General features: G+C 35.7%; 1 protein-coding gene across 3 annotated transcripts in view; it reads right to left on the bottom strand.

Moving 5' to 3' along the window:
- Positions 1-27,202, bottom strand: part of LOC139514698 (uncharacterized) — a 103,655-nt gene that overhangs the window by 26,776 nt on the left and 49,677 nt on the right. The gene's annotated exons all lie outside the window — the stretch shown is intronic.

Genomic DNA, 27,202 nt, shown 5'->3' with positions numbered 1-27,202 from the left:
AAAATGTCTCCATTCCGGTTAAATCCACAATGGCGGACATCATACTTAAATCAGCCCAATATCGAAGGCTAGCATGTGAATAGGTGTTATTATAATGCTACTATCATAATATTTGGTACAAATCTTTGTTTTTACTACTTTTGGATATATCATATAGATTAGTGGTCTTTCAAAATCCTACTTCCGGTAAAATCCAACATGGCGGAAATTGTACTAAAATAAGCTTATTTTTTAGGGAGGGTAATTGAAATGTGTTTTAACGTATTGCTACTATCATAACATTGTGCAGGAACCTTTCTTTGGTGCTTCTCATGGATACAATATATAAGACATATATCTTTAAAACTCTTACTTCCGGTAATATCCAAAATGGCGGGTATAGAAATATCAGTTTCCTATTTTAATAATCAATTTTTTTCTAAATGTAAAGAAAATGTTTTTTTTTGTGCTGGTCTTTATATTTTTGGCTTTAGGTTATCCCAAAAACCACTAAATCTATTATGGTGTAAAGGTTCAAATACAAACTGAACACTTCCGGTAAAAAAAAACCCAATGTGGCGTAAATTTCAAAGATGAGTCTTCAATTCATATCTTACATATGGAGTTTTGTATAGACTGATTAAAACAATATAAAATCACTTAAATACTAAAACATTTTCAAAATTACTACTATTTGGCCAAAAATTCATGTTTGTTCACGATGACCCCACCTGCACACAAGGCAGTGCACAGGAGACCCGATTTTCCCCATAAACAACGACCGCTGCATCCTTTCTTTCAACCACAATGTACAAGCTTCTGACAAAATGATCAGACCTCAAAGTTTTCAAAAGGAACCTCTTTGTCTGTTTGCCACCTATTAGCGCCTCAAATTGGTACCATAAGAGCCAATTCCAGACTCGTCCCCCTAAGCACCTGCCTTAGTATGTTGCGCGTTTTACATGCTGGAATGACTAGACCAAGTTGAGGGAATAGCCTCAATTAGCCTTCCCTTTTGCCCTTTTACAAGCGAAGAGAGAACCGTATCACAACCGGTAAAGTCATGGATCACAATTAGTGTGTGTGATCATTCATTGCCTAGTGCATTTGAAAGGCCATTGATGGATGTTAATCCAATTTTTTTTCCGGGCCTCTCAAACACAATCCATAGTTCGTCTACCCCTATGTCACGGAATAGCGAAAAAGTAATGACAGCATCATCAGTAACGACTGTTCGAATCATGACTCGTTTAAGTTCGTGTTTTACTGCATCAGACACATGCACCATGATTCTAGTGTCTGCCTCTTAATGTGAACTTAGTGCTAAACTTGAAATACATCATGTGGTGGATAAGATAGAATATTCTGAGCATTTGTTGCTACAACTACCATAAACATCCAAGACTTCGTCCACTCGTGTTACAGTTTCAAGGTATTTTATTAAGGTAAGGACAAAATACCCAATCAGCATACTCGTTAGGCCTCAAATACATGTTTATTCACAATCAGAGACGATTTTCCACATTTACAAAGACTGATATTGTTTCTAACATCCATAATGTACAAGCTCCTGATAAGATGAAGAAGCTTCACAAAGAGTTGTCCAAAAGGGTTATCATGGATCATATTTTTTCTTTCGCCATTCATAAGCGTCTGGACTACACCGAGTCATGGGAATAGCCTCAATAAGACTTTTCTCTTCCAAAAAACACATGTTTTCTTGCTTTGTTAACCCAATCTGATTTTGTTTTTCGATATTACAACAAAACCACGTATCGTTTTATCAATGACATTATCAAATCCATAGATGATGTTGTTGAATTGGTTGATCAATCATCATTCTAAATGCTAAAGTCACATCTTCAAACGCCATCCATGTGACCGACGCAGTTCCTTTTCCGGCAAACGTGTAATCTCTCATTGCCTAGTGCATTTGATAGATAGATATATATATATATATATCTGAAGCTTTTCTCACTTGCAAATGCAAACCAAAGTTCGTCAGTCCCTATGCCACAGTATATTGAAGCAGTAATGACATCAGCATAGACTGTTCGAGCCATGACTCAGTTAAGTCTGGGTTTCCCTGCATCAGAGACATCAATCTTGATTCTAGTGTCAGTCCCTTCATGTAAACATGGTGATAAACTTGAAACATCATCGTGTGGTGGACAACACTGAACATCCTGAGTATTTTTTGCTACAACTACCATACTCATCCAAGACTTCATCCGCTTTTGTTACAGTTTCAAGGTCTTTTATTAATTTTTATTTATGTTCAGTGTTATCCACAACGTGATGTATTTCAAGTTTAGCATCATGTTCACATTAAGAAGCTGACACAAGAATCATGATGCACCGGGGTTTTACCGTAAGATCGCACAAACTTATCAGATGGAGCTAACATGGTTATCGAAGCAAGAAAATAACTATTTACACAATGTGGAGGGCTAATTGAGGCTATTCCCTCAACTTCAGGCTTGGTATAGTCTTTTCCAGCATATAAAACGTGCAATAACCTAAAGCGGGTGTTTAGGGGGACGAGCTTAGGATTGGCTCTTATGCTACCCAGCCCAGGCGCTAATGTATGGTGAAGGGACAAAAAGGGTTCCTTTTAAAAAACTCGTTCTCATAATTTTGAAAGAAACTTGTACATTGTGGATGTAAGAAAGGATGCCGTGATCGATGTAAATGTAGAAAATCGGGTCTCTCGTGCACTGCTTTGAGTCCATGTTGGGGTAAACGTGAATAAACATGTTTTTTTGGCCATACAGTAGTAATTTTATAAAGGTTTTAGTACTATAGTGATTTTATTTTGTTTTAATCAATCTATCTAAAACTATATATCGACGAAATGGATTAAGGACTCATCTTACATTTGTATTTAAACATTTACAACAGAATAGAATTAGTGGTTTTGGGGATAACTTAAAGCCATAAGTTGAATGACCAGCACAAAGAACAAATTGAAAAAAGTTGAATTTTATAAGAACCAGGCAGAGTGCCATATACATGTGATATATGGGGGGTTCCAGATTTTATCTATAATTGGACTAATAGAAGCAATAAATGAATAAAGGTTAAAAAATAATTTTGAGTGTGAAAATATGAGTGGTTGCCATGGTAACGGACACACTATTTTTGGGTTGTTAAGCATTGTAAAATCATTAAAAAATCAGCTAAATCACCACATTTTAGAGCCTAGTTATGAATAGAATCATGCATTTTTCATTAATGTTCATATGTAACATTTATACAACTTGGTTTAAGCTTCATTTTAGTGAAGATTGCATGTCAACCAAGTTTGTATATTTTTTGAAAAATTTTGCGAAAAAGTGCATATTTTCAACATTTCTGAAATTGGGATTTTTTCGAAATTATCAAATTTTCTCAGGTGTTTTTAAAAAAAGTGCAAATGTGTACAGATTAGTTAGCACTGTAGTAATGAAGTTTGGATACTACTTTACCAAATTAAATAGAAAAATGCGTGGGATTTTTTATAGTTTTATCACCATAGCAACCGATTTTTTCCTTGGAAACAGAGTTTTTATTTGCAGAATATTGCAGTTTTAGAGCTTAAATGTCCTGAATTGTTTTATAACCAATAAAAAAATACATAAAAGCCAACTCAAACTTTAAATTACTATCGTCAAGTGTTTTTGACTGCAATTGTTACCACGGAAACACATATTATCCATAGCAACATCCACTTAAAAACTGCAAAAATAGAAATTTATGTAAAAAAATACATAAATAGAGGGTGTTTATTTTCAAATTGGAATATGGCTTCATTCTTTGCTTCACTCACAGTCTTGTCTGGGTTTTTTTCCCTTCAGATTGTTCAATAAATGTAATATATAATGTAACATTGGGGTTGGAGGGGGGGGGGGAGGGTGTAGGGGGGTATGTTGATTTTTTAAAATGTTGCATACAAGTAGATACTTAAAAAGATAATTGCATTTGGTCAGACTTTGTTCCGAGTTCATCATCTGAATATCAATTTTTGGAAGTTAGCAGATGATGAACTTCATGGGTTTACAATAACTGGGCCAACCTGGCGTATGGCAAGGCAAGATAGATATGGCCCTAACAATTGTAAGAAAATTCTTAATTTTTTATGGTACACACCCGTCTAAGATGTTATTCCTGCATAAATCACAAAATTGACCTGTAACATAATATTAACAAACCAATAATAGAATCATTTGGTCAAAGAATTTTTAAACTGAAACTTAAGTGTGATGGACGAACGGATAGACGGACAGGCAAATTGAACACATTTTAAGTTGGTGGTGACTAAAAAAAATTAATAATAGTCAATTGTTGGTCGCTAATATCAGAAGTCCAGTATAATGGAATCCTCTTTAAATATACATGTAGCTATTAACATATCATTAATAACTCCTTTGTTGTACTACTATCCAGCAATTAAAATTCAGGATCTCCGAGATAGACAAATAATAATAAATTGATATTTCTATGTCCGCCATTTTGGATATTACCGGAAGTATGGGTTTTAAAGACATAGGTCTTATACATTGCATCAACGATAAGCACCAAAGAAAGGTTCCTGTACAATGTAATGATAGTAGCAATACTTTAAAACACATTTAAGTTACCCTCCCTAAAAAATAAGCTTATTTTAGTACAATGTCCGCCATGTCTGGAAGTAGGGGTTTTTAAGACCACTAATCTATATAATATATCCAATAATAGTACAAAACAAAGGTTTGTTCCAAATATTATGATAGAAGGATGATAATAACACATATTCACATGCTAGCCTTCAATATTAGGCTGATTTAAGTATGCTGTCCGCCATTTTGAATTTAACCGGATGTGAGACATTTTTTTCAAATGCCTCCCTATCTAAAATTAAAGAGTAATAGTTGAGGAAGGTCTATACCAAATTTCATGCTTGTAGCAGATTGTGCACAATTCGTCTGAAATATGCTTGTAGCCGCCGGACTACAAGTGGCTTTCCCCGTTTATCGCTGCACAATAATAAATTAAAATATACGTTTATACACTAGCTTTAGAATGATCAAGATCGCATAATGTAATAGACTTATTATTTTCTATTGTCCCCCTTTGTTAATCGGTCGGCATTCCACTCCATTGTGAAATTACGTAATCGAATATGAAGTCACGTGCATGAAGATGTTGTCTGACGTGAAAATACCTAGTCCCATATATCACGACTACACTGACACACACAGTGCACTGATTCTTAATACAAAAACAACGTTTTAAACTTTGTGATTAGAAGAAAGACCTTTATAACTATTATATATTACAATAGGCATATCTAAAGCCTCGGTCACACCTTACCGGATAGCTCGAACGGACGCCTAGCGGATAACTTTTTTTCAATCCGTTTATGTCCGTTAGACGTCCGTCCATATCCGTTGCATGTCCGTTAAGCGTACGTTTCATACTTCGGCGTCCGTTCTGTCCGATGGAAAATTTTGAGCATGTTCACAACTTTGAACAGACGTCCAACAGATAAAATGTCCGTTGAACGTCCGTTTTGTACGGTACTCGTCCGTTTCGTTTCCGTTTTGTATCCGTTACGTGTCCGTTATACATCCGTTGGAGGTCTGGAAGATAAATTCACCAACGGATTTCTACCGGACGTTTAACGGATAAAACGGATGTTGAACGGATGAGAAACGGACTTCTACCGGACGTATAACGGATAAAACGGATGATGAACGGATCTGAAACGGATAAATGCAAATTGAAAATTTCGCGTCAGATATGCCAATTATTGGTATGTCAGATTTTTTTAAGGTTCACGAATTCTTATTATTCATAATCGATCTTAGAGTATAGGCACGTCTTCACAATCAAGCAGTTCATATTCAGGCTAGACACTGCCCTTTGGCGAAATTTTGAAGAATAAACCAAAACTAGTTACACAGAAATATTTTGAATATATATGCCATTTACATGTATTATTATTGTCGCCTTTGATTTTTCCGTATATCTTGTTTGTCCGTTTTATCCGGTACGCTTCCGTTAGGTGTCCGTTTTATGCGGTACTCGTCCGTTGGATGTACGTTCGACATCCGTTCTGTTCGGTACGTGTCCGTTTCTTGTACGTTGCATATACGGTGTGTGTCCGTTATGCATCCGTTACACGTCCGTTTTATTCGGTCAGTACATCAACGGACTGCCAATGGATAACAATTTTGTCAACGGATAACTTTTATTTTCATCCGTTAGGCGTCCGTTCGTGCTATCCGGTAAGGTGTGACCGAGGCTTTAAGAACATCGACATGCACCTCATTTTATGAAGGCTTGTCAAACTGTCACTACTACATGTACTAGTATCCTATCAATACTCTATCTACAGAGAAGCTCGAAGTAATTGATAAAATGACATTGTCATAGTTTTAGGACATTGATGTTATCTGTATCAAAATCAAAATGAATTGAACTTTAAGTCTCGGTCACACCTCAACGGATAGCTCGAACGGATGTCTAATGCCTCGGTCACGACTTACCGGAAAGCACGAACGGACGCCTAACGGATGAAAATAAAAGTTGTCCGTTGACAAATTGTTATCCGTTGGGAGTCCGTTGATTTACTGACCGTAAAAGCCTCGGTCACACCTCAACGGATAGCTCGAACGGATGCCTAACGGATAATTTTTTTTTCAATCCGTTCATGTCCGTTTAAGACGTCCGTTCTTATCCGTTACACGTCCGTCCATATCCGTTGCATGTCCGTTTAGTATACGTTTTATCCGTCGACGTCCGTTCTGTCCGGTGGAAATTTGTGAGCATGTTCAAAACTTTGAACGGACGTCCACCGGATGAAATGTCCGTTAAACGTCCGGTAGGCGTCCGTTTTGTACGATACTCGTCCGTTTCGTTTCCGTTTTGGAGGGGGGGGGGGGGGAGATACAAGTAACTTTATTTTGTCACACAGTTTATAATATACTTAGTAATTATAATGATTTGTATCCAACTACAAATCATTATAATTACTAAGTATATTATAAACTGTGTGACAAAATAAAGTTACTTGTATCTCCCCCCCCCCCCGCCCTTTCCCAATGCAGTATTGAAAAGTAAATCATTTAAAAGTCCTGAAGAAAATGCTTTGAAATATGCCCTGCATACTTATATATGCATAGACATATAGTAGTTATTGGACTACTGTGGGGCTTGAAAAAATGGATTCGGAGATCGGAACAGTAAAAAAAGCTCAGTAAAGAATCCTAAATGTAAAATGATATGCGGCATAAGACATGAGAGCAAATACTATAGATAGTTCAAAATATAAAGTTCACGCCTTTAAAACAGTGTACGTCCTTTGTCATAGGGCTATAATTGTTGTAACATGGGTTAGTATATGTTTTATTTTTATGTATAAAGTATAACGGACACTTAACGGATACAAAACGGAAACGAAACGGACGCCTACCGGACGTTTAACGGACATTTCATCCGGTGGACGTCCGTTCAAAGTTTTGAACATGCTAACAAATTTCCACCGGACAGAACGGACGTCGACGGATAATACGTATACTAAACGGACATGCAACGGATATGGACTGACGTGTAACGGATAAGAACGGACGTCTTAAACGGACATGAACGGATTGAAAAAAAAATTATCCGTTAGGCATCCGTTCAAGCTATCCGTTGAGGTGTGACCGAGGCTTTTACGGTCAGTAAATCAACGGACTCCCAACGGATAACAATTTGTCAACGGACAACTTTTATTTTCATCCGTTAGGCGTCCGTTCGTGCTATCCGGTAAGTCGTGACCGAGGCATTAGACATCCGTTCGAGCTATCCGTTGAGGTGTGACCGAGACTTAAAGTTCAATTCATTTTGATTTTGATACAGATAACATCAATGTCCTAAAACTATGACAATGTCATTTTATCAATTACTTCGAGCTTCTCTGTAGATAGAGTATTGATAGGATACTAGTATATGTAGAAGTGACAGTTTGACAAGCCTTCATAAAATGAGGTGCATATCGATGTTCTTAAAGCCTCGGTCACACCTTACCGGATAGCACGAACGGACGCCTAACGGATGAAAATAAAAGTTATCCGTTGACAAAATTGTTATCCATTGGGAGTCCGTTGATGTACTGACCGAATAAAACGGACGTGTAACGGATGCATAACGGACACACACCGCATATGCAACGTACAAGAAACGGACACGTACCGAACAGAACGGATGTCGAACGTACATCCAACGGACGAGTACCGCATAAAACGGACACCTAACGGAAGCGTACCGGATAAAACGGACAAACAAGATATACGGAAAAATCAAAGGCGACAATAATAATACATGTAAATGGCATATATATTCAAAATATTTCTGTGTAACTAGTTTTGGTTTATTCTTCAAAATTTCGCCAAAGGGCAGTGTCTAGCCTGAATATGAACTGCTTGATTGTGAAGACGTGCCTATACTCTAAGATCGATTATGAATAATAAGAATTCGTGAACCTTAAAAAAATCTGACATACCAATAATTGGCATATCTGACGCGAAATTTTCAATTTGCATTTATCCGTTTCAGATCCGTTCATCATCCGTTTTATCCGTTATACGTCCGGTAGAAGTCCGTTTCTCATCCGTTCAACATCCGTTTTATCCGTTAAACGTCCGGTAGAAATCCGTTGGTGAATTTATCTTCCAGACCTCCAACGGATGTATAACGGACACGTAACGGATACAAAACGGAAACGAAACGGACGAGTACCGTACAAAACGGACGTTCAACGGACATTTTATCTGTTGGACGTCTGTTCAAAGTTGTGAACATGCTCAAAATTTTCCATCGGACAGAACGGACGCCGACGGATGAAACGTACGCTTAACGGACATGCAACGGATATGGACGGACGTCTAACGGACATAAACGGATTGAAAAAAAGTTATCCGCTAGGCGTCCGTTCGAGCTATCCGGTAAGGTGTGACCGAGGCTTTAGATATGCCTATTGTAATATATAATAGTTATAAAGGTCTTTCTTCGAATCACAAAGTTTAAAACGTTGTTTTTGTATTAAGAATCAGTGCACTGTGTGTGTCAGTGTAGTCGTGATATATGGGACTAGGTATTTTCACGTCAGACAACATCTTCATGCACGTGACTTCATATTCGATTACGTAATTTCACAATGGAGTGGAATGCCGACCGATTAACAAAGGGGGACAATAGAAAATAATAAGTCCATTACATTATGCGATCTTGATCATTCTAAAGCTAGTGTATAAACGTATATTTTAATTTATTATTGTGCAGCGATAAACAGGGAAAGCCACTTGTAGTCCGGCGGCTACAAGCATATTTCAGACGAATTGTGCACAATCTGCTACAAGCATGAAATTTGGTATAGACCTTCCTCAACTATTACTCTTTAATTTTAGATAGGGAGGCATTTGAAAAAAATGTCTCACATCCGGTTAAATTCAAAATGGCGGACAGCATACTTAAATCAGCCTAATATTGAAGGCTAGCATGTGAATATGTGTTATTATCATCCTTCTATCATAATATTTGGAACAAACCTTTGTTTTGTACTATTATTGGATATATTATATAGATTAGTGGTCTTAAAAACCCCTACTTCCAGACATGGCGGACATTGTACTAAAATAAGCTTATTTTTTAGGGAGGGTAACTTAAATGTGTTTTAACGTATTGCTACCATCATTACATTGTACAGGAACCTTTCTTTGGTGCTTATCGTTGATGCAATGCATAAGACCTATGTCTTTAAAACCCATACTTCCGGTAATATCCAAAATGGCGGACATAGAAATATCAATTTATTATTATTTGTCTATCTCAGAGATCCTGAATTTTAATTGCTGGATAGTAGTACAACAAAGGAGTTATTAATGATATGTTAATAGCTACATGTATATTTAAAGAGGATTCCATTATACTGGACTTCTGATATTAGCGACCAACAATTGACTATTATTAATTTTTTTTAGTCACCACCAACTTAAAATGTGTTCAATTTGCCTGTCCGTCTATCCGTTCGTCCATCACACTTAAGTTTCAGTTTAAAAATTCTTTGACCAAATGATTCTATTATTGGTTTGTTAATATTATGTTACAGGTCAATTTTGTGATTTATGCAGGAAGAACATCTTAGACGGGTGTGTACCATAAAAAATTAAGAATTTTCTTACAATTGTTAGGGCCATATCTACCTTGCCTTGCCATACGCCAGGTTGGCCCAGTTATTGTAAACCCATGAAGTTCATCATCTGCTAACTTCCAAAAATTGATATTCAGATGATGAACTCGGAACAAAGTCTGACCAATTGCAATTATCTTTTTAAGTATCTACTTGTATGCAACATTTTAAAAAATCAACATACCCCCCTACACCCTCCCCCCCTCCAACCCCAATGTTACATTATATATTACATTTATTGAACAACCTGAAGGGAAAAAAACCCAGACAAGACTGTGAGTGAAGCAAAGAATGAAGCCATATTCCAATTTGAAAATAAACACCCTCTATTTATGTATTTTTTTACATAAATTTCTATTTTTGCAGTTTTTAAGTGGATGTTGCTATGGATAATATGTGTTTCCGTGGTAACAATTGCAGTCAACAACACTTGACGATAGTAATTTAAAGTTTGAGTTGGCTTTTATGTATTTTCTTATTGGTTATAAAACAATTCAGGACATTTAAGCTCTAAAACTGCAATATTCTGCAAATAAAAACTCTGTTTCCAAGGAAAAAATCGGTTGCTATGGTGATAAAACTAAAAAAAATCCCACGCATTTTTCTATTTAATTTGGTAAAGTAGTATCCAAACTTCATTACTACAGTGCTAACTATTCTGTACACATTTGCACTTTTTTTAAAAACACCTGAGAAAATTTGATAATTTCGAAAAAATCCCAATTTCAGAAATGTTGAAAATATGCACTTTTTCGCAAAATTTTTCAAAAAATATACAAACTTGGTTGACATGCAATCTTCACTAAAATGAAGCTTAAACCAAGTTGTATAAATGTTACATATGAACATTAATGAAAAATGCATGATTCTATTCATAATTAGGCTCTAAAATGTGGTGATTTAGCTGATTTTTTAATGATTTTACAATGCTTAACAACCCAAAAATAGTGTGTCCGTTACCATGGCAACCACTCATATTTTCACACTCAAAATTATTTTTTGACCTTTATTCATTTATTGCTTCTATTAGTCCAATTATAGATAAAATCTGGAACCCCCCATATATCACATGTATATGGCACTCAGCTGCCTGGTTCTTATAAAATTCAACTTTTTTCAATTTGTTCTTTGTGCTGGTCATTCAACTTATGGCTTTAAGTTATCCCCAATACCACTAATTCTATTCTGTTGTAAATGTTTAAATACAAATGTAAGACGAGTCCTTAATCCATTTCGTCGATATATAGTTTTAGATAGATTGATTAAAACAAAATAAAATCACTATAGTACTAAAACCTTTATAAAATTACTACTGTATGGCCAAAAAAACACGTTAAAATGTTTCGCACAAAATTAATATTCGTATTCAGACACGTAAATTGGAGTGTTGCTAAACGGCGGAAACGGAAAACGGAACGGGATACGGAACGGAAACGGAAAACGGAAACAAAAAGAATTAACATCTTTTCTTTTGTGTTATTGTATCTACATAGGCATGTTTTATATACATTTTCACAAGAAAAAAACCCAGAGGAATGATTTTAAAATAAAAGATTCAAAGCATAAAGTATTGAAATAATTACCAGGAGATTACGAGACTATGTTTTTGCGATTCCGGATAGTCTGTTCGACTTTTATTTTTAAAGAAAAGTTTGATCAATGTCAATACGATAGCAACCCAACAGCACAAACAAAAATCTCTATAGGCCTAAAAAGATTGGCATCAGCGTCGATTCTATAAACAGGTTGTAAAGTAACAATCTTTTGGGGAAATCCTTTGCATTATTTTTTTTATTTCTTTCTCCTTTAATTGCCTCGAATCAAGATTAGTGATGTAGTGTATCTTGTGGCGTTGTTCTTAATTGGTGAGTTTTGTTGTATCTTGTATTCTTGTATAATAGAAAGAAGTTTAACGTAAAAGAAACCTAATAGGACAATGGTGTATGGACACACTCCGATATGGAGACCAGGGAGCTATAATAGAAAATAGAAACTTATATATACTTTATTTTTGAGAAAAAAATTGACAAAATCTCTCACTATACAAAGCCTTTTTCACCATTTTACAATACTGAAGGATTTCAATTTTGTATAGTAAATCCTTGTCATACTGAATTTTGCTGTTTGGTATTTACATAGGAAAAGCATTATATCTCCTAGAATTTAAATCAATAAATACGAATTGATGTGCAAAATTTGGCGAACTATTAGTAGCCTACATGGATATATACGATTTCACAGTGCCCTCACCAAGTTAGTCGTAGTCATGTCCTAAATTTTTCAAATCAAATTATTCACGCTGCTTTAAATATAATGCCTCTTAATTCTCCTCTGAAAATTCAATTCCTCTTTGTTTCATAATATTACAATTGAAAATAGTGCCACTCATTCAGTATGCTGTTTTACTATATAATAGTAGAAAACATAGAAAGATGGGCGAAAAATTCCAAAGAGTTATTCAAACTCAAAAGTCGAAAACAAACCGTCAACGCCATCATGACTAAAACAGAAAAAAAGACCAAAAGACCAAAAGACAAACAGACAAACAATTGTACACAAAACACACCATATAAACTAACGGCTGGGCAACACGAACAACCCCACCAAAAACTTGGGGTGATCTCACCTGCTCCGGAAGGGTAAATAGATCCAGTTTCACATGTAACACCCGTTAGCATAGACATGTATTTATATTCATTCACACTAAAGGAATATTGAAATTAAAAGTTACTTTTATTTATATTCATTGGTAGTCTTTAATGATTTTGGTTTTATGTCAAGACAACTGAAAACTTATTCTGCTCTCTTCTTTTTTATGACGGAAATGGTACTTTATTTCACACTACGAATTCGATCGTTTGGATGTTTCTACTTGCCATACACCCGATTTTCCAAACTATCACCCATATCATTTTCTAAATAACACCTGACCCAGAACAGTACCCTGAGATACCCCCACAATCAACGACCTGTTGGACCTGTTTGATGTTGTTCAATTTAACACAACTGTCTGCTTGCGGAAGCATAGGAATAAGTAAATCCAACATTGTGATTTACCTGGTTTCCTGTAACTGTTTAATTTTGATTTATAGCTTATGTGGGGCTTTTTCAAAATATGAAATAAATATATCTGTAAGGTGTCCTTAACGATGTTTTGGCGCAATCCTTGATGACAGCACATAGTTGCAACTGCGACATTAACGTAAATACATAACAAGAAGATGTGGTATGATTGCCAATGAGACAACTCTTCACAACAGACCAAAATGACACAGAAATTAACAACTATTACAGGTCACCGACAGGCATTCAACAATGAGCAAAGCCCGTACCGCATAGTCACCTTCAAAAGGCCCCGAAATGACAATGTAAAACAATTCAAACGAGAAAACTAACGGCCTTATTTAAGTACAAAAAATGAACGAAAAACAAAAATGTAACACATAAACAAACGACAACCACTGAATTACAGGCTCCTGACTTAGGACAGGCACACATATACAGAATAACCCCTAACCTGGGACAAGTGGACGTGGCCGGGTACTTGTACATCCCAACAACAAAAAGACACTAGGAACAGACCTGAGAGTACTCGCAGTTAACTGTCAGCTAGTTCAAAGCCTCTAACAACTAATAAAAAATGCATGCATTTAAGAAAGCATTGATGATATTATAATAATCTTGACGGTAACGCATTATGTTGGAGCATACTACAAATGTATATGTGCAGCATCTTGCAAAGAATGCATTCTTGAGATACTTAATTAGCGGAAATGCACAAATGTCTCCTATAATTGTCCATCAATCAGGTATCAAGCTGGTATTGATGATTGTTGAAAAATTTGTGAATAATATGATAGCTGCTAATTCATTTATTTTTATTTTTAGGTCTATTTTTTTTACATTCTATGGCCTATTTCTTCTGGCCCTCAGACTTTTATGTATTGAATCTATATTCTAATTTTGTTCTCGGCGCCTATACTTAAGTTATTATTTCTTTCCATTTTGGATGTAACGGTTTATGTTGGGGTACATATTTAGTTGATGTCTTCTTAGCTGATACAATTATAGTGAAATGTTCATTCAATGTTTTTGCTCTGTCATGGTCGTTTTCTGCTGGTACTAAGACCTCTTTTAGTCTTAAGTGGTATGCTTCAAAAAGTTATTTTTTTCTTATCTGACCTGGCCCTGCTAAGTGAGCTTTTCTCGTCGTCCGATTTCGTCTTTGTTAACTTTTACAAAATTTCTCAGTCTCTGAAATGTTATTGAGCATATGTCTTTTAGGCAGTCGCCTGATAGTTATGATTACAGTTTGCAACAATTTTCATTGGTGTATATAGTTTAAAAGCTGTGTTGGATAACCCTGCCTGTCAGCCAAGTTAGCCGACATGGCTAAAATTAAAACATAGGGATAAAATGCAAGTACTGTCTTTAAAAAAAACCGGTATTATATTTAGTTGATGTGCAGCATCTTGCAAAGTGAGTTCAAAGCCTAAGATACTTAATTAGCGGAAATGCACAAATGATGTGCAGCATCTTGCAAAGTAATATTCTTTATAAAGCACAAAAATGTCAGTATTCTCCTCAGAAACTAACAAAACCTTTAAATAGACTTATTAAAAGGGGATATAGTTACGATACTGTTGTCAGGTCATTAAAGATTGCATATTTTGGCTTTAACATTGATTCACTGATAGGGTCTTTGCATCGGAACTAAACACATTTATTTCTAAAAAAACAGTTGTTGGCATGACACGGGTTATGTTCTTCTCATATATTTTATGATAGTATGATACTAAACCCCTAACGGGAGGGATTGTACCTGATATTCATATGATGAAGACATAATCTTTCAATCAGTTTAATTGAGGTCTGGAGCTGGCATGTCAGTTAACTGCTAGTAGTCTGTTGTTATTTATGTATTATTGTCATTTTATTTATTTTCTTTTGTTACATCTTTTGACATCAGACTCGGACTTCTCTTGAATTGAATTTTAATGTGCGTATTGTTATTCTTTTACTTGTCTACATTGGCTAGAGGTATAGGGGGAGGGTTGAGATCTCATAAACATGTTTAACCCCGCCGCAATTTTGCGCCTGTCCCAAGTCAGGAGCCTCTGGCCTTTGTTAGTCTTGTATGATTTTAAATTTTAGTTTCTTGTGTATAATTCGGAGTTTAGTATGACGTCCATTATCACTGTACTATTATGCATATTTTAGGGGCCAGCTGAAGGACACCTACGGGTGCGGGAATTCTCGCTACATTGAAGACCCATTGGTTGCCTTCGGCTGTTGTTTGCTCTATGGTCGGGTGGTTGTCGCTTTGACATATTCACCATTTCCTTTCTCAATTTTATTAATAACAAAAACCTGTTGTAAAAAACATGTCTAATCTGACATCGGACTCGGACTTCTTTTAAAATGAGTTGTACTGTGTGTTTTGCTTCACATGTGTTTCTTTATTCTACATTGACTAGAGGTATAGGGGAGGGTTGGGATCTCACAAAACATGTTAAACCCGCCGCATTTCTGCGCCTGTCCCAAGTCAGGTACCTCTGGCCTTTGTTAGACTTGTGTATTTTTTTTACTCTAATCTCATTTATGTGTTTGGGAGTTTAGTGTGACGCCCATTTTCACTGAACTAGTACTCAATTTTATTTAGGGGCCAGCTGATACCACCTCCGGGTGCGGGATTTTCTCGATGCGTTAAAGACCTATTGGTGGCCTTCAGATGTTGTCTGCTCTTTGGTCGGGTGGTTGCCTCTTTGACATATTCCCCGTTTCATTCTCAATTGTATTAGAATGTTGAGCTGTACCTAAGGTCTATTCACGTCAAAACGGTCAAATGACTTCTTATAGAAGTTATCGACCTTATATGACGAATTTTTTTTCTTCTATATCTTCATGTAAATGCAATTTTTTTTTCATTTGAAATGTGTATTTTTTCATTTAAATGGTATATATTTTCATTTAACTGCAATATTTGTTATTCAAATAGTATAATTTGTCATTCAAATGCAATATTTTTTATTCAATTGGTTTAACTTTTCATTCTAATGCAATATTTTTTATTCAACTGCTATAGTAGTTTTTATTTATATGCAATAATTGCATTATGGGAAATTATTTGACGTCATAAGGTGTAATTATTTGGATTTCTCCCCTTCCTTTCTAAACATGAGTGACCAAGAATTAAAAAAACGCGTCAGAATATCGCCCTTACTAAATCTGACATTCGTGAGAGTCCTGCACTGTTAAATTCTTTAGTCCTAACTATTATTTCTATTGCAAAATGTCGATGGTCAAAACGTTCGGACCACCACTTTCCAAATACTTTCATTGTATATGGATTTATATGCAAGTATATCGATTTTTTAAATAGATTAGACACCGTAAATTTTCCCGTTTGAATGGTTTTACACTAGTATTTTTTGGGGGGCCCTTTATAGCTTGCTGTTCGGTGTGAGCCAAGGCTCCGTGTTAAAGACCGTACTTTGACGTATATTGGTTCACATTTACAAATTATGACATGGATGGAGAGTTGTCTCATTGGCACTCATACCACATCTTCTTATATCTATATACAACGTAAACCAGACGTTTCTCAGACTGTTTTCTTTTTTAACAAATTCTTTGCCGCGTTTCGTTTTCTGATTGATACTTCAGTCTGGAAGAACAAGATTTATTTCAGTACTAGTTGTTATTAGCTTTAAATTTGAGCAAACTTCAAGTAATTGCAAATACTCTAATGTCGATGCTTTGTGTCTATTGTCTTAACGTTAGTTTTTTGTGTGTCTCGTACCGATCTTTTGAGTTAATCTAATTGCAACTGATTAGTACAGGTTGTTATTTGTTATACTGTTACACCACTGTCCCAGCTTTGGGATGGGTTGAGTGCTCACAAACATGTTGTTGTACTGTTACACCACTGTCCCAGGTTAGGGGAAGGATTGGGATCCCGCTAACATGTTTAACCCCGCCACATTATGTATGTAGGTGCTTGTCCCAAGTCGGGAGCCTGTACTTCAGTGGTTGCCATTTGTTCATGTATTAATATACATATTTGTGTTTCGTTCAATTTTTTGTACGTTAATTCGGCCGTTAGTTTTCTCGTTTGAATTGTTTTACATTTGTTATTTCGGGGCCTTTTATCGCTGACTATGCGGTGTAGACTTTGCTTATAGTCGAAGGCCGTACGGTGACTTATATCTGTCGATTTCTGTGTAATTTAGTCTTTTGTAGATAGTTGTCTCATTTGTAATCATACCACATCTTCGTTTTTATATCAACCCTGCCATATTCTTTATTTGCCCGTCCCAGGCCAAGAGCTTGTAATTCAGTGGTTGTCGTTGGTTCTTGACTCGACTCATATTTGATATTTTGTAAATTGTTTTGTTATGTATAATTCGGTCGTTAGTTTTTTCATTTGAATTGTTTACATTTTTTATGTCGGGCCTATTATAGACGACTTTACAAAATCAGATTTTAGTCATTGTTGAAGACCTTACGATTGTCTATAATTGCTTACATCCACTTCATATTTAAACTCCGGTGGATAGTTGCCATATTAGCAATCATATCCCATCTCTTCTTTTTATATTATACACCTCACTTCTAAACTCGTGTTTTCCTGAACAAGCATGAAATATTTGTCACTGGGCGTTAAAAATTAGCAACAAACAATCAACTAATTTAAACTTGTGTTAAATGAGTTGAAACCCATTTTCTATTTATTTGTTAGGGTGGGGGACAGAAGGGTGTTATATAAAAATATGGTTGCCTGGTAAGAGCATGATTAGCGACAACTTAAAATGAATAATAATGCCCTCTCTTCCCTTCCCCATCCTTCATTTATAAATTTGAACTGACCACCACGGAATAGCCCAATAGTGTTGAAAGTAGCGTTTAACACCAATCAATCAAAATTCCTCCCCTAGAATATCAAAGTATCGTCCCTTAACTGTTATTGTCCGATGGTGTAATTCTTATATATATCCAGCTTATCGTCATAAAGGGATGTCCTACTAAGGCTGGCATACCATTAAAACGTTTATAACACAGCTCACATTCTAATAGATCTGCATTCATAAATTTATTAATGCCATTTAGACTAAACGACGCCATGTGTTTGTTATGTGCCTCTGTCGTCTAAACAACCTATTAAAAAAGAAGAGGTGGAAGAGAGCCAGAAGATCTTCCCAATGCAAAAAAGAACAGAAATGGACTTCTCTGGCTCACTAGCGAGAACAAAAAAAAACGCGCCCCATTTATATGTTTTGAAAACGACTTGCCCCTACCCATTTTCCAAATAATAAAATTGTATTTTTATAAGACCTACTTTATTACATGATCTGGGACTGATGACATCTATCTATAAGTCCAAGCATACAGTAATTTTTTATAATATGAATATCTTTCTTGTTTTAATAACCACATATGATGCTATGCATGAGTCACCATTTATCAGGACAGGACTTGGGTTTACATAGAGAGAATAATGTGCAAAAAAATAGATAAGGGGCGGGACCAAACTTAACATAACATAATAAAGAAATGATGAAATATAAAGAATACGTTGGTTGTTTTTTTGGTTGTCTTATGTTCAGTGTCAAATACTTCACACATGTTTATATATACATGACTAATATATAATAGAGAGCAAAGGATAAAGAATACAGTGAAATGATAAAAACTAATAGATATGTAATTATAGAAACGATCTTTGATCTGAACCTCTCTCCCTCCCCTCACACACACACCATAACTATTACTGACAATACTCGCGTATATACATCTCTAAACAAATATCTAAATCTGAACCCCTCCCCCCTAAACACCGAGGTTCTAGATCCCTTTTAAATGAATCTGATTATATACGATTTGTACGGGTCTAGATAATAGCTAAACGTACAATCCTACAACATGGTGACTCATGCATAGCATCATATGTGGTTATTAAAACAAGAAAGATATTCATATTATAAAAAATTACTGTATGCTTGGACTTATAGATAGATGTCATCAGTCCCAGATCATGTAATAAAGTAGGTCTTATAAAAATACAATTTTATTATTTGGAAAATGGGTAGGGGCAAGTCGTTTTCAAAACATATAAATGGGGCGCGTTTTTTTGTTCTCGCTAGTGAGCCAGAGAAGTCCATTTCTGTTCTTTTTTGCATTGGGAAGATCTTCTGGCTCTCTTCCACCTCTTCTTTTTTAATAGGTTGTTTAGACGACAGAGGCACATAACAAACACATGGCGTCGTTTAGTCTAAATGGCATTAATAAATTTATGAATGCAGATCTATTAGAATGTGAGCTGTGTTATAAACGTTTTAATGGTATGCCAGCCTTAGTAGGACATCCCTTTATGACGATAAGCTGGATATATATAAGAATTACACCATCGGACAATAACAGTTAAGGGACGATACTTTGATATTCTAGGGGAGGAATTTTGATTGATTGGTGTTAAACGCTACTTTCAACACTATTGGGCTATTCCGTGGTGGTCAGTTCAAATTTATAAATGAAGGATGGGGAAGGGAAGAGAGGGCATTATTATTCATTTTAAGTTGTCGCTAATCATGCTCTTACCAGGCAACCATATTTTTTTATAACACCCTTCTGTCCCCCACCCTAACAAATAAATAGAAAATGGGTTTCAACTCATTTAACACAAGTTTAAATTAGTTGATTGTTTGTTGCTAATTTTTAACGCCCAGTGACAAATATTTCATGCTTGTTCAGGAAAACACGAGTTTAGAAGTGAGGTATATAATATAAAAAGAAGAGATGGGATATGATTGCTAATATGGCAACTGTCCACCGGAGTTTAAATATGAAGTGGATGTAAGCAATTATAGACAATCGTAAGGTCTTCAACAATGACTAAAATCTGATTTTGTAAAGTCGTCTATAATAGGCCCGACATAAAAAATGTAAACAATTCAAATGAAAAAACTAACGACCGAATTATACATAACAAAACAATTTACAAAATATCAAATATGAGTCGAGTCAAGAACCAAAGACAACCACTGAATTACAAGCTCTTGGCCTGGGACGGGCAAATAAAGAATATGGCAGGGTTGATATAAAAACGAAGATGTGGTATGATTACAAATGAGACAACTATCTACAAAAGACTAAATTACACAGAAATCAACAGATATAAGTCACCGTACGGCCTTCGACTATAAGCAAAGTCTACACCGCATAGTCAGCGATAAAAGGCCCCGAAATAACAAATGTAAAACAATTCAAACGAGAAAACTAACGGCCGAATTAACGTACAAAAAATTGAACGAAACACAAATATGTATATTAATACAGGAACAAATGGCAACCACTGAAGTACAGGCTCCCGACTTGGGACAAGCACCTACATACATAATGTGGCGGGGTTAAACATGTTAGCGGGATCCCAATCCTTCCCCTAACCTGGGACAGTGGTGTAACAGTACAACAACATGTTTGTGAGCACTTAACCCATCCCAAAGCTGGGACAGTGGTGTAACAGTATAACAAATAACAACCTGTACTAATCAGTTGCAATTAGATTAACTCAAAAGATCGGTACGAGACACACAAAAAACTAACGTTAAGACAATAGACACAAAGCATCGACATTAGAGTATTTGCAATTACTTGAAGTTTGCTCAAATTTAAAGCTAATAACAACTAGTACTGAAATAAATCTTGTTCTTCCAGACTGAAGTATCAATCAGAAAACGAAACGCGGCAAAGAATTTGTTAAAAAAGAAAACAGTCTGAGAAACGTCTGGTTTACGTTGTATATAGATATAAGAAGATGTGGTATGAGTGCCAATGAGACAACTCTCCATCCATGTCATAATTTGTAAATGTGAACAATATACGTCAAAGTACGGTCTTTAACACGGAGCCTTGGCTCACACCGAACAGCAAGCTATAAAGGGCCCCCCAAAAAATACTAGTGTAAAACCATTCAAACGGGAAAATCTACGGTGTCTAATCTATTTAAAAAATCGATATACTTGCATATAAATCCATATACAATGAAAGTATTTGGAAAGTGGTGGTCCGAACGTTTTGACCATCGACATTTTGCAATAGAAATAATAGTTAGGACTAAAGAATTTAACAGTGCAGGACTCGCACGAATGTCAGATTTAGTAAGGGCGATATTCTGACGCGTTTTTTTAATTCTTGGTCACTCATGTTTAGAAAGGAAGGGGAGAAATCCAAATAATTACACCTTATGACGTCAAATAATTTCCCATAATGCAATTATTGCATATAAATAAAAACTACTATAGCAGTTGAATAAAAAATATTGCATTTGAATGACAAATTATACTATTTGAATAACAAATATTGCAGTTAAATGAAAATATATACCATTTAAATGAAAAAATACACATTTCAAATGAAAAAAAATTGCATTTACATGAAGATATAGAAGAAAAAAAATTCGTCATATAAGGTCGATAACTTCTATAAGAAGTCATTTGACCGTTTTGACGTGAATAGACCTTAGGTACAGCTCAACATTCTAATACAATTGAGAATGAAAACGGGGAATATGTCAAAGAGGCAACCACCCGACCAAAGAGCAGACAACATCTGAAGGCCACCAATAGGTCTTTAACGCATCGAGAAAATCCCGCACCCGGAGGTGGTATCAGCTGGCCCCTAAATAAAATTGAGTACTAGTTCAGTGAAAATGGGCGTCACACTAAACTCCCAAACACATAAATGAGATTTGAGTAAAAAAAATACACAAGTCTAACAAAGGCCAGAGGTACCTGACTTGGGACAGGCGCAGAAATGCGGCGGGTTTAACATGTTTTGTGAGATCCCAACCCTCCCCTATACCTCTAGTCAATGTAGAATAAAGAAACACATGTGAAGCAAAACACACAGTACAACTCATTTTAAAAGAAGTCCGAGTCCGATGTCAGATTAGACATGTTTTTTACAACAGGTTTTTGTTATTAATACCGTTTTTTTTAAAGACAGTACTTGCATTTTATCCCTATGTTTTAATTTTAGCCATGTCGGCTAACTTGGCTGACAGGCAGGGTTATCCAACACAGTTTTTAAACTATATACACCAATGAAAATTGTTGCAAACTGTAATCATAACTATCAGGCGACTGCCTAAAAGACATATGCTCAATAACATTTCAGAGACTGAGAAATTTTGTAAAAGTTAACAAAGACGAAATCGGACGACGCACGCCAAGTGACGAGAAAAGCTCACTTAGCAGGGTCAGGTCAGATAAGAAAAAAATAACTTTTTGAAGCATACCACTTAAGACTAAAAGAGGTCTTAGTACCAGCAGAAAACGACCATGACAGAGCAAAAACATTGAATGAACATTTCACCTTAATTGTATCAGCTAAGAAGACATCAACTAAATATGTACCCCAACATAAACCGTTACATCCAAAATGGAAAGAAATAATAACTTAAGTATAGGCGCCGAGAACAAAATTAGAATATAGATTCAATACATAAAAGTCTGAGGGCCAGAAGAAATAGGCCATAGAATGTAAAAAAAATAGACCTAAAAATAAAAAAAAATGAATTAGCAGCTATCATATTATTCACAAATTTTTCAACAATCATCAATACCAGCTTGATACCTGATTGATGGACAACGTGTTTGTTTATATTAGCGAAAATATCATACTTTTAACCTCCACATTTATGGTACCGTGACCAATGGATTTAAAGAAGCTCAAGTCGATACGATCCGGGAACAGAAGTGCTGTTACAAAACTCATTCGAAAGATAGATGCAGCGAAGCATGATATAGATTTCGATCCAGAAGAATTAACCGCAACATTTGACAACCTTATCCAGAAGCAAAAGTTATTGAACAACTTGAACGAACAGATACTTAACCTAACGGAAGCAGAAGATATAGAAGATGAAATCCTAGACTCAGATGAGTATGGTATAAATTTAGAAACAAAAATCAGACACATACGAAATTTTATTCAAGATACGCATACCGCATCACAGTCACGTCAGAGCGAAACTTCATCACAAATACTAAATGTTGAACATCAACCGTTCGTCACAGCAAACCTCACAGAAAATTCATGCACGCAGCCGTTCCAAAATCCGTTCTCTCAAGCTAGTAACACAGTGAGTACTGATATAAATCCGTATACATCCGCAAGCAGTCAGAATCATTACTTACCCAAACTCACACTTCCGATATTCACAGGGAACATATTAGAGTGGCAAACTTTCTGGGATTCGTATGAATGCGCTATACATTTAAACCCTTCATTGACCGATGTCCAGAAATTTAATTACCTCAAAGCACAATTACAGAATGAAGCATTACGCACCATAGCAGGTTTTGCGCTTACTAATGCAAACTACGCAGACGCCATTATTTTGTTGAAGGAGAGATTCGGGCAAACACACAAAATTAAACAAGCGTACATGCAAGCTTTATTAGAAATTACACCGCCAAGAAACAATCTTGTCAGTTTGAGACACTTTTATGATCAAATGGAAACTTACGTAAGAGGGCTAGAATCTTTAGGACAATCACAAGATTCTTATGGAACATTACTTGTGCCAATCATTTTGAGTAAGTTACCGGGAGAAATTAAAAAAAAACCTTGCTCGTGAACATGGAACAGAAAACTGGTTATTACGAGACCTCCGGAAAAGTATTTGCAATGAAATAAACATAATTGACGCGGGACAAGACACTGAAACTTCGAACAATTTGCCAAGTGCATCGTCTTTCTTTACCGGGACAAAATGGATAAAACCACCAAACCAAACTCTAGATAGGAGACATACACACCAGAATTTGCAATATAAACCTTGTGTATTCTGTCACGATTTACACGCACCAGCGCATTGCACGAATGTATATGATCCAGAAACACGCATGGATATTGTAAAACGCGAACACTTGTGTTTCAACTGTCTAGGTACACACCGTATACACGAATGTTATTCAAATCAGTTTTGCCGCATTTGCAATAAAAGACATCACACAAGTCTGTGTACCGATATCCCATTTAACAGCAACATTGTCCATGATAATGACACCAGCAGACATATCCAGCAAAATGCAAATGACAGCCCACAGAATACGAATTTTCCTATTAGCAATGGACATTTACAGAACTCACCAAATTTGAATCAGACATCTGTAAATATTGTAAATGATACAAATCAGAAAGAAGAGGACACTACAATTCTACATTCCTTGTCAAATGACGTACGCACGCATGTACTTTTGAAAACTGCCATCGCACCAGTATGGTCAGACAACTTATGTATAGATACCCATATACTTTTTGACGAGGGATCACAGCGATCATTTGTGACCGAAGATTTAGCAAGAAAACTTAATTTACATACAGAGGGAATTGAAATTCTACAATTATCGTCATTTGGAGATAGAAACAAAAACGTACGACATTTAGATAAATCAACAGTGTTCGTAGAATCAAATGTAGGACAGAAAATACCGATACACGTTCTAATTGTACCAATAATTGCCGTACCTTTGCAGAACAATATTCGCCACATCAACAGAGGACTGAATTATTTACGGGGACTTACGTTAGCACATCCAGTAACACAGGAAGAGTCTTTCGAAATATCGTTATTAATCGGAGCAGACTACTACTGGGACTTAGTCGAGAATGAAGTCGTAAGAGGAAATGGTCCAACCGCCGTAAAGTCTTTTTGTTGTTGGGATGTACAAGTACCCGGCCACGTCCACTTGTCCCAGGTTAGGGGTTATTCTGTATATGTGTGCCTGTCCTAAGTCAGGAGCCTGTAATTCAGTGGTTGTCGTTTGTTTATGTGTTACATTTTTGTTTTTCGTTAATTTTTTGTACTTAAATAAGGCCGTTAGTTTTCTCGTTTGAATTGTTTTACATTGTCATTTCGGGGCCTTTTGAAGGTGACTATGCGGTACGGGCTTTGCTCATTGTTGAATGCCTTACGGTGACCTGTAATAGTTGTTAATTTCTGTGTCATTTTGGTCTGTTGTGAAGAGTTGTCTCATTGGCAATCATACCACATCTTCTTGTTATGTATTTACGTTAATGTCGCAGTTGCAACTATGTGCTGTCATCAAGGATTGCGCCAAAACATCGTTAAGGACACCTTACAGATATATTTATTTCATATTTTGAAAAAGCCCCACATAAGCTATAAATCAAAATTAAACAGTTACAGGAAACCAGGTAAATCACAATGTTGCATTTACTTATTCCTATGCTTCCGCAAGCAGACAGTTGTGTTACATTGAACAACATCAAACAGGTCCAACAGGTCGTTGATTGTGGGGGTATCTCAGGGTACTGTTCTGGGTCAGGTGTTATTTAGAAAATGATATCGGTGATAGTTTGGAAAATCGGGTGTATGGCAAGTAGAAACATCCAAACGATCGAATTCGTAGTGTGAAATAAAGTACCATTTCCGTCATAAAAAAGAAGAGAGCAGAATAAGTTTTCAGTTGTCTTGACATAAAACCAAAATCATTAAAGACTACCAATGAATATAAATAAAAGTAACTTTTAATTTCAATATTCCTTTAGTGTGAATGAATATAAATACATGTCTATGCTAACGGGTGTTACTTGTGAAACTGGATCTATTTACCCTTCCGGAGCAGGTGAGATCACCCCAAGTTTTTGGTGGGGTTGTTCGTGTTGCCCAGCCGTTAGTTTATATGGTGTGTTTTGTGTACAATTGTTTGTCTGTTTGTCTTTTGGTCTTTTGGTCTTTTTTTCTGTTTTAGTCATGATGGCGTTGACGGTTTGTTTTCGACTTTTGAGTTTGAATAACTCTTTGGAATTTTTCGCCCATCTTTCTATGTTTTCTACTATTATATAGTAAAACAGCATACTGAATGAGTGGCACTATTTTCAATTGTAATATTATGAAACAAAGAGGAATTGAATTTTCAGAGGAGAATTAAGAGGCATTATATTTAAAGCAGCGTGAATAATTTGATTTGAAAAATTTAGGACATGACTACGACTAACTTGGTGAGGGCACTGTGTAATCGTATATATCCATGTAGGCTACTAATAGTTCGCCAAATTTTGCACATCAATTCGTATTTATTGATTTAAATTCTAGGAGATATAATGCTTTTCCTATGTAAATACCAAACAGCAAAATTCAGTATGACAAGGATTTACTATACAAAATTGAAATCCTTCAGTATTGTAAAATGGTGAAAAAGGCTTTGTATAGTGAGAGATTTTGTCAATTTTTTTTCAAAAATAAAGTATATATAAGTTTCTATTTTCTATTATAGCTCCCTGGTCTCCATATCGGATTGTGTCCATACACCATTGTCCTATTAAGTTTCTTTTACGTTAAACTTCTTTCTATTATACAAGAATACAAGATACAACAAAACTCACCAATTCAGAACAACGCCACAAGATACACTACATCACTAATCTTGATTCGAGGCAATTAAAGGAGAAAGAAATAAAAAAAATAATGCAAAGGATTTCCCCAAAAGATTGTTACTTTACAACCTGTTTATAAAATCGACGCTGATGCCAATCTTTTTAGGCCTATAGAGATTTTTGTTTGTGCTGTTGGGTTGCTATCGTATTGACATTGATCAAACTTTTCTTTAAAAATAAAAGTCGAACAGACTATCCGGAATCGCAAAAACATAGTCTCGTCATCTCCTGGTAATTATTTCAATACTTTATGCTTTGAATCTTTTATTTTAAAATCATTCCTCTGGGTTTTTTTCTTGTGAAAATGTATATAAAACATGCCTATGTAGATACAATAACACAAAAGAAAAGATGTTAATTCTTTTTGTTTCCGTTTTCCGTTTCCGCCGTTTAGCAACACTCCAATTTACGTGTCTGAATACGAATATTAATTTTGTGCGAAACATTTTTGTATGATTTTAATTTTTGAAAATTAAACTGACTAAACTCTAGAAGAAGACCTTTACCAAACGTCGGGTTTGACCTTTATTTTTTGTAAATTAGGGAGTTACACGAATTGGAACTTTT

Source organism: Mytilus edulis, chromosome 1, assembly GCF_963676685.1.
Source record: "Mytilus edulis chromosome 1, xbMytEdul2.2, whole genome shotgun sequence".
NCBI lineage: Eukaryota > Metazoa > Mollusca > Bivalvia > Mytilida > Mytilidae > Mytilus > Mytilus edulis.
This window is presented reverse-complemented; position numbering and strand designations above follow the sequence as displayed.